The 10,654-nt window shown below is 50.0% G+C and overlaps 1 long non-coding RNA gene across 2 annotated transcripts; it reads left to right on the top strand.

Moving 5' to 3' along the window:
- The first annotated feature begins 540 nt into the window (after positions 1–540).
- On the top strand, positions 541–10,231 carry LOC309872584. Of its 2 annotated transcripts, XR_014315980.1 has the most exons (5): positions 541–732; positions 8,075–8,291; positions 8,793–9,090; positions 9,643–9,841; positions 10,082–10,231. It is a non-coding gene; the product is annotated as an uncharacterized lncRNA (long non-coding RNA). The 2 variants fall into 2 exon arrangements; XR_014315981.1 differs by lacking the exon at positions 541–732 and having other exon boundaries at positions 7,920–8,291.
- The last annotated feature ends 423 nt before the right edge of the window (positions 10,232–10,654 follow it).

Below are 10,654 nucleotides of genomic sequence, written 5' to 3'. Positions count from 1 at the left end.
GAAAGGGGCCCCTGAGCGAGTGTCTCCCCAGAGCTCACAGATCCGCCTCACAAGGATCCAAACCTGTCAGGAAAAGGCTTGGTCTTTGTGGACAACAAGCAGGAACCAAAACTAACTTGAAACCTCTGCCAGACAGCAGCCCTTCAGGACTTTCCACCATGAAAACGTTGCACTCAGCAGCCCCGCCCAGCGTACACACCGCAGGCCACACACACACCCAGCTGAGCGCGAATCAGGCTCACTGGCTCAAGGCAGAGGGGACACAGCCAATTTCAGCTGCACCCCCGGCCCTGCTGTATCTGGGTGCTCATCCTGAGCCCCAGATGTCCCAGGCAGTTCTGCGAAAACTTCTCCCAACTGTGCTTCCACCGGTGGCTAAAAAAACACCCAACGACTGCCCTGAAAGCATTCCCAAAGATTTTTGTTTCTTCCCATCTGGCTAATGCAACCGATTACCCGACGGCTAGGTTCGGGAGAGCTGTCACCCCCAAGGGTGATAGCCATGATGGTGGTGGTGGCAGCGACAGCCTCGATCGCCAGCACTGAGTGCGTGCTAACTACCCCCAGGGACTGTGTGCTCCGTGCCTTGCTGACACCACCTCATTCAACCCTCAAAGCCACCCATCAGGTAGCTGCTGTTATTATGCCCATTTACAGGTCAGAAGACTGAGGTGCTGAGGAGCAAAAGGAACGTCTGTAGAGACAACAGCGTCAGAACTGGGGAGAAAACAGGTAGAAACATGATGGGCTGTGGGTCAGTGCCTGGGTGGGCTGTGTCTGCCTTGGGACCCCTTGGGAGGACACCTCCCCCCAAGTGTGGTCCCACCCACACGTCCTGAACCACCTCTAAGCTCTTAGGTTAAACATTACCCTCTGATGTCCTTCTCCGATAGTGTGGAGTGTGTGGTCAGACCAGGGGCCCTGGGGCCTAGGGCCTGGGTTCTGGGCAGAAGGTCCGAGGGGAGGGCTGCAGGCGGAGCTGGGAACTGCTGAGCTGGAAGCCCTGGTTCTTTCTTTCTTTCTTTCTTTTTTTTTTTTTTAATTTAAGTGTGGGAAGGACTCACCCAATACAAACACAAACGCAGATGTGAAGGTACATGAGCAACTTGATAAGAGTATTGTCACAGGAATTAGGACATTATCATGAGGACAGTTTGGAATTCATAAATGAGGCCTTCTCAGAAGATATCAATGCTAGCCCCAGTTAGACTGATTGTTAAAACATAAGGCTGAGCTAATCCAGAATATCTACATTCCAGATATTTGATTCTAGAATTAATCTTGAACTCTCTGTGAATCGACGCTTTTATTATTTTTATTTTTCTCCAGTTTGAGTGAGATATAATTGTATTTGCTTCATGCTGTGTTTAAGTTTAAGGTGCACCCAATGATTTGAAATCTGGAGAGATTGCAGAATGGCTATGACAATAGGGCTAGTTGATATTCATTACCTTACATAGCTGCATATTTTTTTTTCTTGTGGTAAGAACAATCTCTCCCATATTTCTATGAGTTCTGGTTTTGTTTTGTTTGTTTTTCTTCAGATTCTACCTATAAGTGAGACCATGCAGTGTTTGTCTTTCGCTGTGTGGCTTTCTCTGCCGGGCCCTAGTTCTGAGAGCTGTGGGCACCTTTGGAGGGAGGTTGGGAAGGAGGAGGGTGTGTCTAAGCCAGAGCCAGGCTTTGTCTTAGATAGGACAAGAGTGCTTAAGGAAAAAAGGCAGGGGTGAGGGAAGGTGAAGCATGAGGAACTTTCTGGAAATCTGTGCCTTTTGCCTTCTTTCTGAACTTCCCTTCTCCTCCCCTCACCCCTCCTCCCACCCAAAGCCAGGATCCAATTTCCTCTTTTTCTCAAAATACAACTCAAAACAGATTTAATCTCTGGGGATTGTTCTGAGAAGGAAACCTGTAGAGGCAAGTTGTCTCTGAACTCACAAGAGAAATATATATATATCTCGAACATCTGAAAATAAAAAGTCCATGTGGTGTGTGAGGCCACTTGAACTTCTGGCTGCCGGCCACCTGTGTCCTGCCTGCAATAGAAACCAGCAAGGGCCCCATCTTGGGGTTGGCGGATCTCTCCTGTTCCCACCCCATGGGGACTTTTCAGAAATAACCACAGGGCAACTCTAAATCGGGTGAGGGACCAGCACCCCATGACCCATGGTGGAGGTTAAGATTGCAGATTCCTGGGCTTCCTTCCAGCTGAATACACTGGAATTTTCTAGAAGCCCTGAAGCTGCAGACAACCTGAGCAAGTTCGGTCTGCTAGCCAGTGGCCCCACTCGCTCTGGTGGGTGCTGGGAGCCTCTCTCACACACTGCTTCGGAGACCAGCCTCTGCAATGGAACTTTTGAGCTCTCGAGAACTGCCACCTAATGTTTCAGTCATTCTGAAGTGAGGTCACATGTAATGGAATGGGTGTTGTTCGGTGTGTGAAACATGTGACCCCCTCTGGTGCCAGGTGTACTGAGGGCACAGGGCGACCCAGTAGGACACGCTGGAGTCACCTGAAAGGTGGCGTTCCAGCCCATATTTGAGTGCTACAGGAATGATGCTCCCTGAACCCTTTCCTCCCATCACTCATGGCCACAGATGTGAAACAGATGGTCCCACAGAAAACCTGGGCCTTCTCGCCCTCTGGCACATGCTGTCTCCAATCCACCATGGGCCCCCTACCTGTGTCTGTGGGCCTCCCTACTGAGAGTCACCAGGCCAGCATTTCCAAAACTGTTTTTTGACAACATTAGTATGTCAAGGAATGTAATAAAACATCTTCCCACAAACATACAAAATTAGCAATATTTTCCTATAAAATGCATTTGGAAAAAATATGCATGAAAAGTGATGAAATTATGAATGCTCTTAGCATCATATGATGCTTGCTTCTACGCCAGCTTGCTGGGCCTTCAGACTTGAACAAGGACAGCAGCTCTGCAGGTTCTAGACTTGCTAGTCTCTCTGTAAGTTGATTCCTTATAATATATTTCTTTAGGGGTAGATATAGTTAGATAGATCCTATTGGGTTTGTTTTTTTTTATTTGTTTTGTTTTGTTGCATTGACCAGTACAAAATGAGGCTCTCTCTACTCAGAGATGCCAGGAATTCCCTCCGGGGCTTGCTTGTCACAATAAGCAGTGCTGGATGGTGAGATCTTTGAGGACAAGAGTCAGGACTGGTGTTCTCTCCTGTGTTGGTAGACTGTGACATTGGGGGACCCCACATGTGACTTGCTCGAGCATGTGACTTGCTTTGGCCCATGTGACATTAGAAGTGTGATGCAAGCATAGATCTGACCAATGCTTGCTTCTCCTCTTGGGGCTTGTTCTCTTGAGCCGAAGGCCATCGCTTAACCAACTGAGCCACCCAGGCGCCCCACTCTTGGAACATTCTTGGGAAGCTAGCTATCCAGTTATAAAGAAGCGTGGGTAGACAGATAGATGATGGTACAGCACTTGGAGAGAGAGCAGCCTCGTGGAGGAGCTGAGGCACCAGACTCTATAGAGGGTCTTCTTGAACTTTCCAGTTGAGGCCAGCTGAGAAGAACCATCCCACAGAGCCTGGACCAAATTCTGACCCATAAAATCATGAGAAATAAATAAACTGTTGCAGTTTTCAGCCACCAAGTTTTGGGGTAGTTTGTTACATGGCAATAGATAACTGAGATGCTTATAGTAGGTGTGTAATAAATGGGTATGGAATGAGGGAATGGCAAACCACAGTGTTGGCTCTGGTGGTAGTCCTTTGCACTGGTCCTATACACTCATGAAACCTTGATCACACGTACCACCTTGTGATCTTGGAATGACTAATTCTTGGAATGACTAATTATATGTATCCATTTGACTGGAGGCCATGGGATCCCCAGATGGTAGGTCAAACATTATTCTGGGTGTTTCTATAAAAGTATTTTTGAATGAAATTGGTAGACCAGTAAAGTAGATTGTCCTCCATAGTGGGGAGGGGGGACCAGTCAGTGGAAGACTTACATAGAACCGAAGGTTGACCTTCCCCAGAGGAGGAGAGAATTCTCTTGCCTGACAGTTTTGGAAGTGGGGCATTGGCTTTTCCTGCTTCTACGCCAGCTTGCTGGGCCTTCAGACTTGAACAAGGACAGCAGCTCTGCAGGTTCTAGACTTTCTAGTCTCTCTGTAAGTTGATTCCTTATAATATATTTCTTTAGGGGTAGATATAGTTAGATAGATCCTATTAGGTTTGTTTTTTGGTTTTGTTTTGTTTTGTTGTTGCTGTTGTTGTTTTTGAGAATCGTGGAAAGTGCAATAGCAAGAACAGGTGTTGCTATAACAAAGAGCTAAAAATGTGGACACAATGTTAGAACTGGGTGATAAGGAAAGGCTGAAAGAGTTTTGAGACCTGTGCTTGAAAAATCCTAATCACCTTGAGGGGACATTTGGCAGGAATATGGACATCAAAGTCCATTCTGACGAGGGCTTTGGAAGGGGAAAAACTGCAGAGAATATAGCATTGTGGTAACTAGCATGTTGATGGAGTATGACTAGTAGAGATGCTTCTGGTAAGATCTCAGGTGGAAATGCCCAAGGTGCTCTTGGAAGCAGAAGGAAAGGCAATCCTTGTTATAAAGTAGCAAAGGATTTGGCTGACTTGTGTTCCAGGGTTTTGCGGAAGGCAGATCTTGTGTCACCCAGAGCATTTTTTTTCTAAGCAAAGTGTTAGAAGGGCGGCCTGATCCTTCCTTACCACTGATAAAAAAATGTGAGAGATGGGGATGGGGGGGCGAGGGGGAGGAATTGAAAGAATATTTTCAGCAAAAGGAAACCAGAACTTAAAGATTTGGAAAATCCTCAGCCTATCCATATTGCAAAACATGAGAAAGTGTGTTCTGGAGAAACACCAAAGATTTGGCTGGATGATCATTCTGTAAAGATGACCCACGAATTAATCAGCTGCCTCTGCTGAAGCCAGGAATAGGATTGGGACTATGGCAGCAAGGCACAGCCTGTGGGGACAGAACGGGCCAGAGGAAATGGAATGAAGGAAGCCGCTCAGATTTCTGATCTACAGGACAGGGCACTAGAGGATCCAATCTCGAACATGGTTGTCCTTCCAGAAGAGGAAAAGTGACCATGAAAGCTATTTAGAGATCATAAGAGCTGTCACTCTTACCATAGGTCCAGGGGATGCCACTATCTCTTGGCTTCAGGGTGAGGGGCCCCTCCTCAGAGTGAGGGGGACAGGAGTGGAGGGGGCAGGGTCACTGCTGAGGGCCACAGAGGTAATGCTGCTGCCCCAGGGGGCACAGAGGGCAGAGCACTAAACTAAACATGTTTGACCTGGAGCCTTAAGATCAAATAGAATTTGCCTTGTGGTTTCGGACTTGCTTAGTACCCTTCCTTCTTCTCAATTCTCCCTTTTGGGTGGGAATGTCTGTCTTTTGCCTGTCCCGCCATTGTGATCCAGAAGCACGGAACATGTCTGGTCTCACAGGTTCGAAGCTAGAGAGGAATTCTGCTTTGGGATGAATCATACCTCCAGCCTCACCCAACCCTGATTTAGATGACGTTTAGGGAGACTTCTGACTTGGTGATGGATGGGTCGACCCTGGGGCTGTTGAATGGTGTATTTTTTTAAAGATTTTATTTATTTTTTATTTGTCAGAGAGAGAGAGAGAGAGCACAAGCAGGGGGGGAAGCAGGCAGAGGGAGAAGCAAACTCCCCGCTGAGCAGGAAGCCTGATGCTGGACTTGACCCCGGGCCCTGGGATCATGACCTGAGCCGAAGGCAGACGCCCGACAAATGAGCCACCCAGGCATTGCAGAGTGAATGTATTTTGCACGGGAGAACGATGTGAATTTGGGGAGCAAGATGGCAGAATGTTATGAACTGAATTGTGTCCCCCTAAATTGAAGACTTAACTAACCATGGGACTGTATTTGAGATGGGGCCTTGAAGGAGTAAAGATTAAATGGGGTCACAAGGGTGGGCCTTCTCTAACAGTACTGGTATCTTTGTGTGTTTTTTTTTTTTTTTTAAGAGTATTTATTTATTTATTTGACAGAGACACAGCAAAAGAGAGGGAACACAAGCAAACGGAGTGGGAGAGGGAGAAGCAGGCTTTCCGCTGAGCAGGGAGCTGGATGTGGGGTCGGATCCCAGAATCCTGGGATCATGACTTGAGCCGAAGGCAGATGCCTAACAACTGAACCACCTGGATGCCCCTCCTGGTGCCTTTATAAGAAAGGACAACAGATTTCTCCCTCTCTCTCCTTGGGTGCACACAGAGAAAGCTACATGAGGGCCCAGCAAGAATGTGTGTTTGCAAGCTAAGGAGACAGGTCTCACTGGAAGCCACATCTGCCAGCACCTTAACTTGGGCCTTTCAGCCTCTAGAACTATGATAGAATACATTCCTGTTGATTAAGCCACCCAATCTGCGGTCTCTTGCCATGGTGGGCTGAGCAGACGAATACAATTCCTCACAACTTTGGTGAGGGAGGAGCCAGGCGCACTTGGATTTCAAGTTCCACTTTCATGGATTGCCTCACTCGGCCAATACAGAAGTTCTGCTATGGGTCAGACATGGTGCAGGCACTGGCTTCAATGGTGAGCAAAATGGTCGCCCTTCCTGTCCTCACAGAGCTTAAGAAAGTCATGGAAAGGAGACGCATGTTCACCAAATAACAGCTCAAATAGAGAGAGATTAGTAACGGTGTTGAGGACTGTAAGGGGATGTCACCTCGTCAAGGAGGTCAGGGACAAGTTTTCAAAGAAGTGACGCTGGACCTGAGACATGAAGGGTGATCAAGACTACACTAGGTGAAGTGGGGAAGGAAAAGTATTGCACACAGAAGGAACAGCATATGCAAAGGCTGCTCCCACCAAGGAGGGAGTTGGTGAGCGTTCAGGGACCAAGGAGAATTCTGCCCTGCCTGGAATGGAGAGGAGACGGGTGGGCAGATGGCATCCAAGATGAGGCTGGCTCTCTCCTGCTGGCTGGACCACAGCAAGGTTTTGTCACAGGAGCAGTAGGAAGCCACTGATCTCTCTTAACCTGGGATTTGGCATGGTCAGATTTGCATTTCTAGAAGATGCTTGTGGAGGGTGAGACCGCTGAGGGGGTTAACGCAGAAGTCCTGGAGAGGTGTGCAGAGGTCTTGGACCAGACTGGTGGCTACAGACATGGAAGGAAGAGCTGGATTGGGCAGCTGTCTGGGGAGGCGAGGGGTAAAGTAACTGGGCTTTGGGAGATGTGGGCAAGCAAGGAATCAGCCATAACCTGAGTTCTCAGATTTGAGCTCCTGGGTGGGTGGTGGTGCCACTCACAAGGGAGAGAAGATGGGAAGGATCAAGTCAGGAGGGGAGGCAACTATTTACCTAATTGGGTGAACTTAAGCAGGTTACTTTGAAACCTCTGTGTGCCTCAGTTTCCCTACCTCAGTACTAAACGTGAGGTAATGTACGAAGAGACCTGCTCAGTGTAGCCGCTCCTGTAGGTTGGGGCTTCCCGCCTTTCCCTCTGTGAGGTGGCCTGGCCAGAGGCTACTGTTCCCATTTTAAGGATGGGGAAACTGAATCTCGGTAAGGCTGGAGTCTCACCCAAAGTCACACACTGTTGGATCCAGGCTTCCAGAAAGGTCATGGGAAGAGCCTTCCTGCATTGCCAGGCTGCTTTCCATAGCAGCACGCAGATCTCCAGAGCAGAAAGCGTGCACTCATCAGCAGCTGTCATCCCTGGAAGCCTGGGATGGGGCAGGAAGAGAGGAGAACGTTCAGGTGGGAAAAGGGGGGGTGGGGGAAAGGGGATGAGGGAGCGCTGTCGTGAGGGCAGGCCCACAGTCCCTAGAGAGACAGGCCCTTAAACACTAAATTCATAGAGGAGCCAAACTCCAACACGCAGGCTGCTCACAAGGTTTAGTCTTTACTCACATGAAGTCCAAGGTGGGTACTCTGACTGGCAAGAAGCCTACCTCTAAGGGGAGATCTGGGCACTCCAGCTCCTTCTGTCCCCAGGATTCCGCCATCTCCTAGGCCACGTGATTGCGGCAGCAGGGGAAAGAGAGGTAGACGAGGCCCATGTGTTTCTTCATGTCCTCAGCCCACAGGAGAGACGCATGGCTTCGGCTCTCACTCCGTTGGCCGCCCTTGATGACGAAGGAGGTGGAAGTGTAGTCCAGCTCGGTGCCCAGGAAGAGGAGGACATGAGTTTGGTGACCAGTTACCCAGGCCTGCTACAGTAGGTCAGGGCTAAGCTCAGTCAAGGGGGCAGGGTGCACCCAGGCTCTGCTGGAATTTCCCACGCGGACCAGCTCCAGGTAAGTAAGTTGAAGGAAGCAGGATTGATTCCAGGGCACTGGCTGACCATTAGCAAGGTTAAGGGCTATGAAAACTGTCTCTAGCCGAGGCCAATGGGAAACCGGTCCTGAAGGCCTCAGGAGAGCAGGCTGTGAGGAGTTTGTGAGAGAAACCACCTGACTGCACCTACCACAGCATTTGTGGGCTGGCAGAGAGAGGAACCTTGTGAACTGTAACTGGGCGGCCTTGACGAGAGGGAAGCCTCCCTGAGAAGGGACATTTGGACAGAGACGCAAAGATGCTGAATCATAAGGACACCTGTCCGAGGGCAACGGGAGCAGCAAGTCCCAACCCCCTGTGGTAGGAGCAGGCCTGCAGTGTTGAGGACTCCGCTGCAATAATCTGGGCTAAACGAGAGACAAAGGTGGTGACAGTGAGCAGGGGCAGGGGGAGAAGTGGTTAGATTCTTGATCTATTTTGTATGCTTATCCCTCCTTACCTCACTTCCTTCCTTTTTTCAGTTTTCTCATGAAGACACACTGAGGTGTTTCCACATCCGTGCCCTCTTCTAGACTGTACACCCTTTGAGGGTAAGGCCTGGGCCTGGCTTCTCTCCCTAGCCTCACACCTGGCCCAGAGAGGGCCCAGTGCCAGCGCCCAGCAAACAAGCCTGTGGAGAGACAGCACGTCCTCCTGAGTCATCAGATTTCACGGGGCTGAGCCGAAGCCCTGCTTGTCAGCATGTTGCTCACTGATGGGAAAAGCTTTCCTGTGGTCTAGACGCTCCTGACTCCAGTCTAAAGAGACCTTCTAAAGAAGGTCAGTGTGTCCAGTGGAAGGAGATGGGGCTTTCCCTCCCTGAGCTCACAGACCTACCTGCTGGGAAGACAGCTTCACGGGTTCTATTTTTTCCTGGATGTTCCCACCTGCTGACTTCCCCAGATGTGACAGGATACACAGAGAGCTGTGTCCAGCAGGGATCCTGGGCCCCAAGCAGTCTGGCCCTGGGCTCCCACACTGCTGGGCTCTGCACTGCTCGCTCACTGGCTTGTGGGTGGGATCCCCAGTGGCTTTGTGGGGCGGCGGTGGGGGGGTGGTGCCTTGAGCATGGTTGTGGCAGGCTTTGTTTGATCTGGGCCCTTCCCTGCAACACCTCTGCCTCCCCCGCCCCCGACTTGTACAGGAACTTGGGTACAGCTGATGTTTACAACCCAGCAGCCCATGGACTTGAGAGGGCTTCGAGAAGCCCTACAGCCTAAAATTCAGCACGTTGCTATAGGCTTCCGGCTTTCTCCAAAATCACATTCTGAGAGTCATGGGTTTCCTGTGCTCTCATGCCACAAATTAATCGCCATTTCACTTTTCCCACAGGTTTCATCCCTTATCCTGTGTGCAGGGGCTCACGGTGTAGTGGTTACAAAACCCGTGAGCTCTGGAACCGGACAGACCTGAGTGGGCATCAGAGCTTCCATTCTTCCTCGAGAAGCTCTCTGGGCTTCAGTTTTTTCATCTGTAAAATGAGCACAGTCATGGTATCTCCCCAGGAGCTCAGCTGTGACGATGAACTAGGGTATGACTTCGTGCCTAGACCCACGATCATGCAAAGCTATCCTTGTCCTTAATCATAACTCCCAGCAAGGCAGGGCTCAGGGCTGGTGCGCATCCCTGCGGGCTCCGAATCCTGCCCCTCTTTCCACCAGCCTCTCAGTCCAGTTCCACATTGGGCCAGAGCAAAATGGGAAAGCTGTGCGTGTTCCGGGCCTCTGGGGGAGTCTTCGAGTGGCTGAATCTGTGAATGATTCTTCTGCAGGTGCCAGGACCCGACCGCCCCATCCTCGCCCAGCGCCAGAGTCTGCCTGCCAGACCCTTGTCAGCGGTTACAACCAGCAGCTGCCTCCCGCTGCACGAGTTTTATCAAAAGCTCAGTTGAGAGAAATAAAGTTCATGGGGGTTATTTAAAGGCCATGCATTCCATCCATTCTTCCAGATGAGACTTATCCCTGAATCGAGTCGGGCTCTCATGAAGCTGAGTTGCTCTTGGACCACATGATTTAGCTGCCACAAAATCTTTATTATGTCCCTCCCTTATGATGGGGCTTTGTGGAAAAATGGCTGGAGGAGGCAGGCTGCTGCGTTTATTTTGGGATGCTGCTGTTGCTAGTTCCTGCTGCCCCAGTCCGTGCTCTCTGTAAGACCTAGAGGGAAATATATTTTAGGTTCTCGTTCCTGGCAAAGCTCTGTATCCTCAGAGCAATCAGTGGGCTTCTGACCTCTGGGCAAGGGGACTTGGGAAACTGACCCCCATTCTCATTTTACTTGGGCTGCCTGGAAGCTCAGATGCGGGGTTCAACTAGAAGAACCCTCAGGGATCTCTTGACCTGGG

This window comes from Mustela nivalis, assembly GCF_964662115.1.
Source record: "Mustela nivalis genome assembly, chromosome: 8".
NCBI lineage: Eukaryota > Metazoa > Chordata > Mammalia > Carnivora > Mustelidae > Mustela > Mustela nivalis.
The sequence above is the reverse complement of the archived record's forward strand: the minus strand, read 5'-3'. Positions and strand labels throughout refer to the sequence as shown.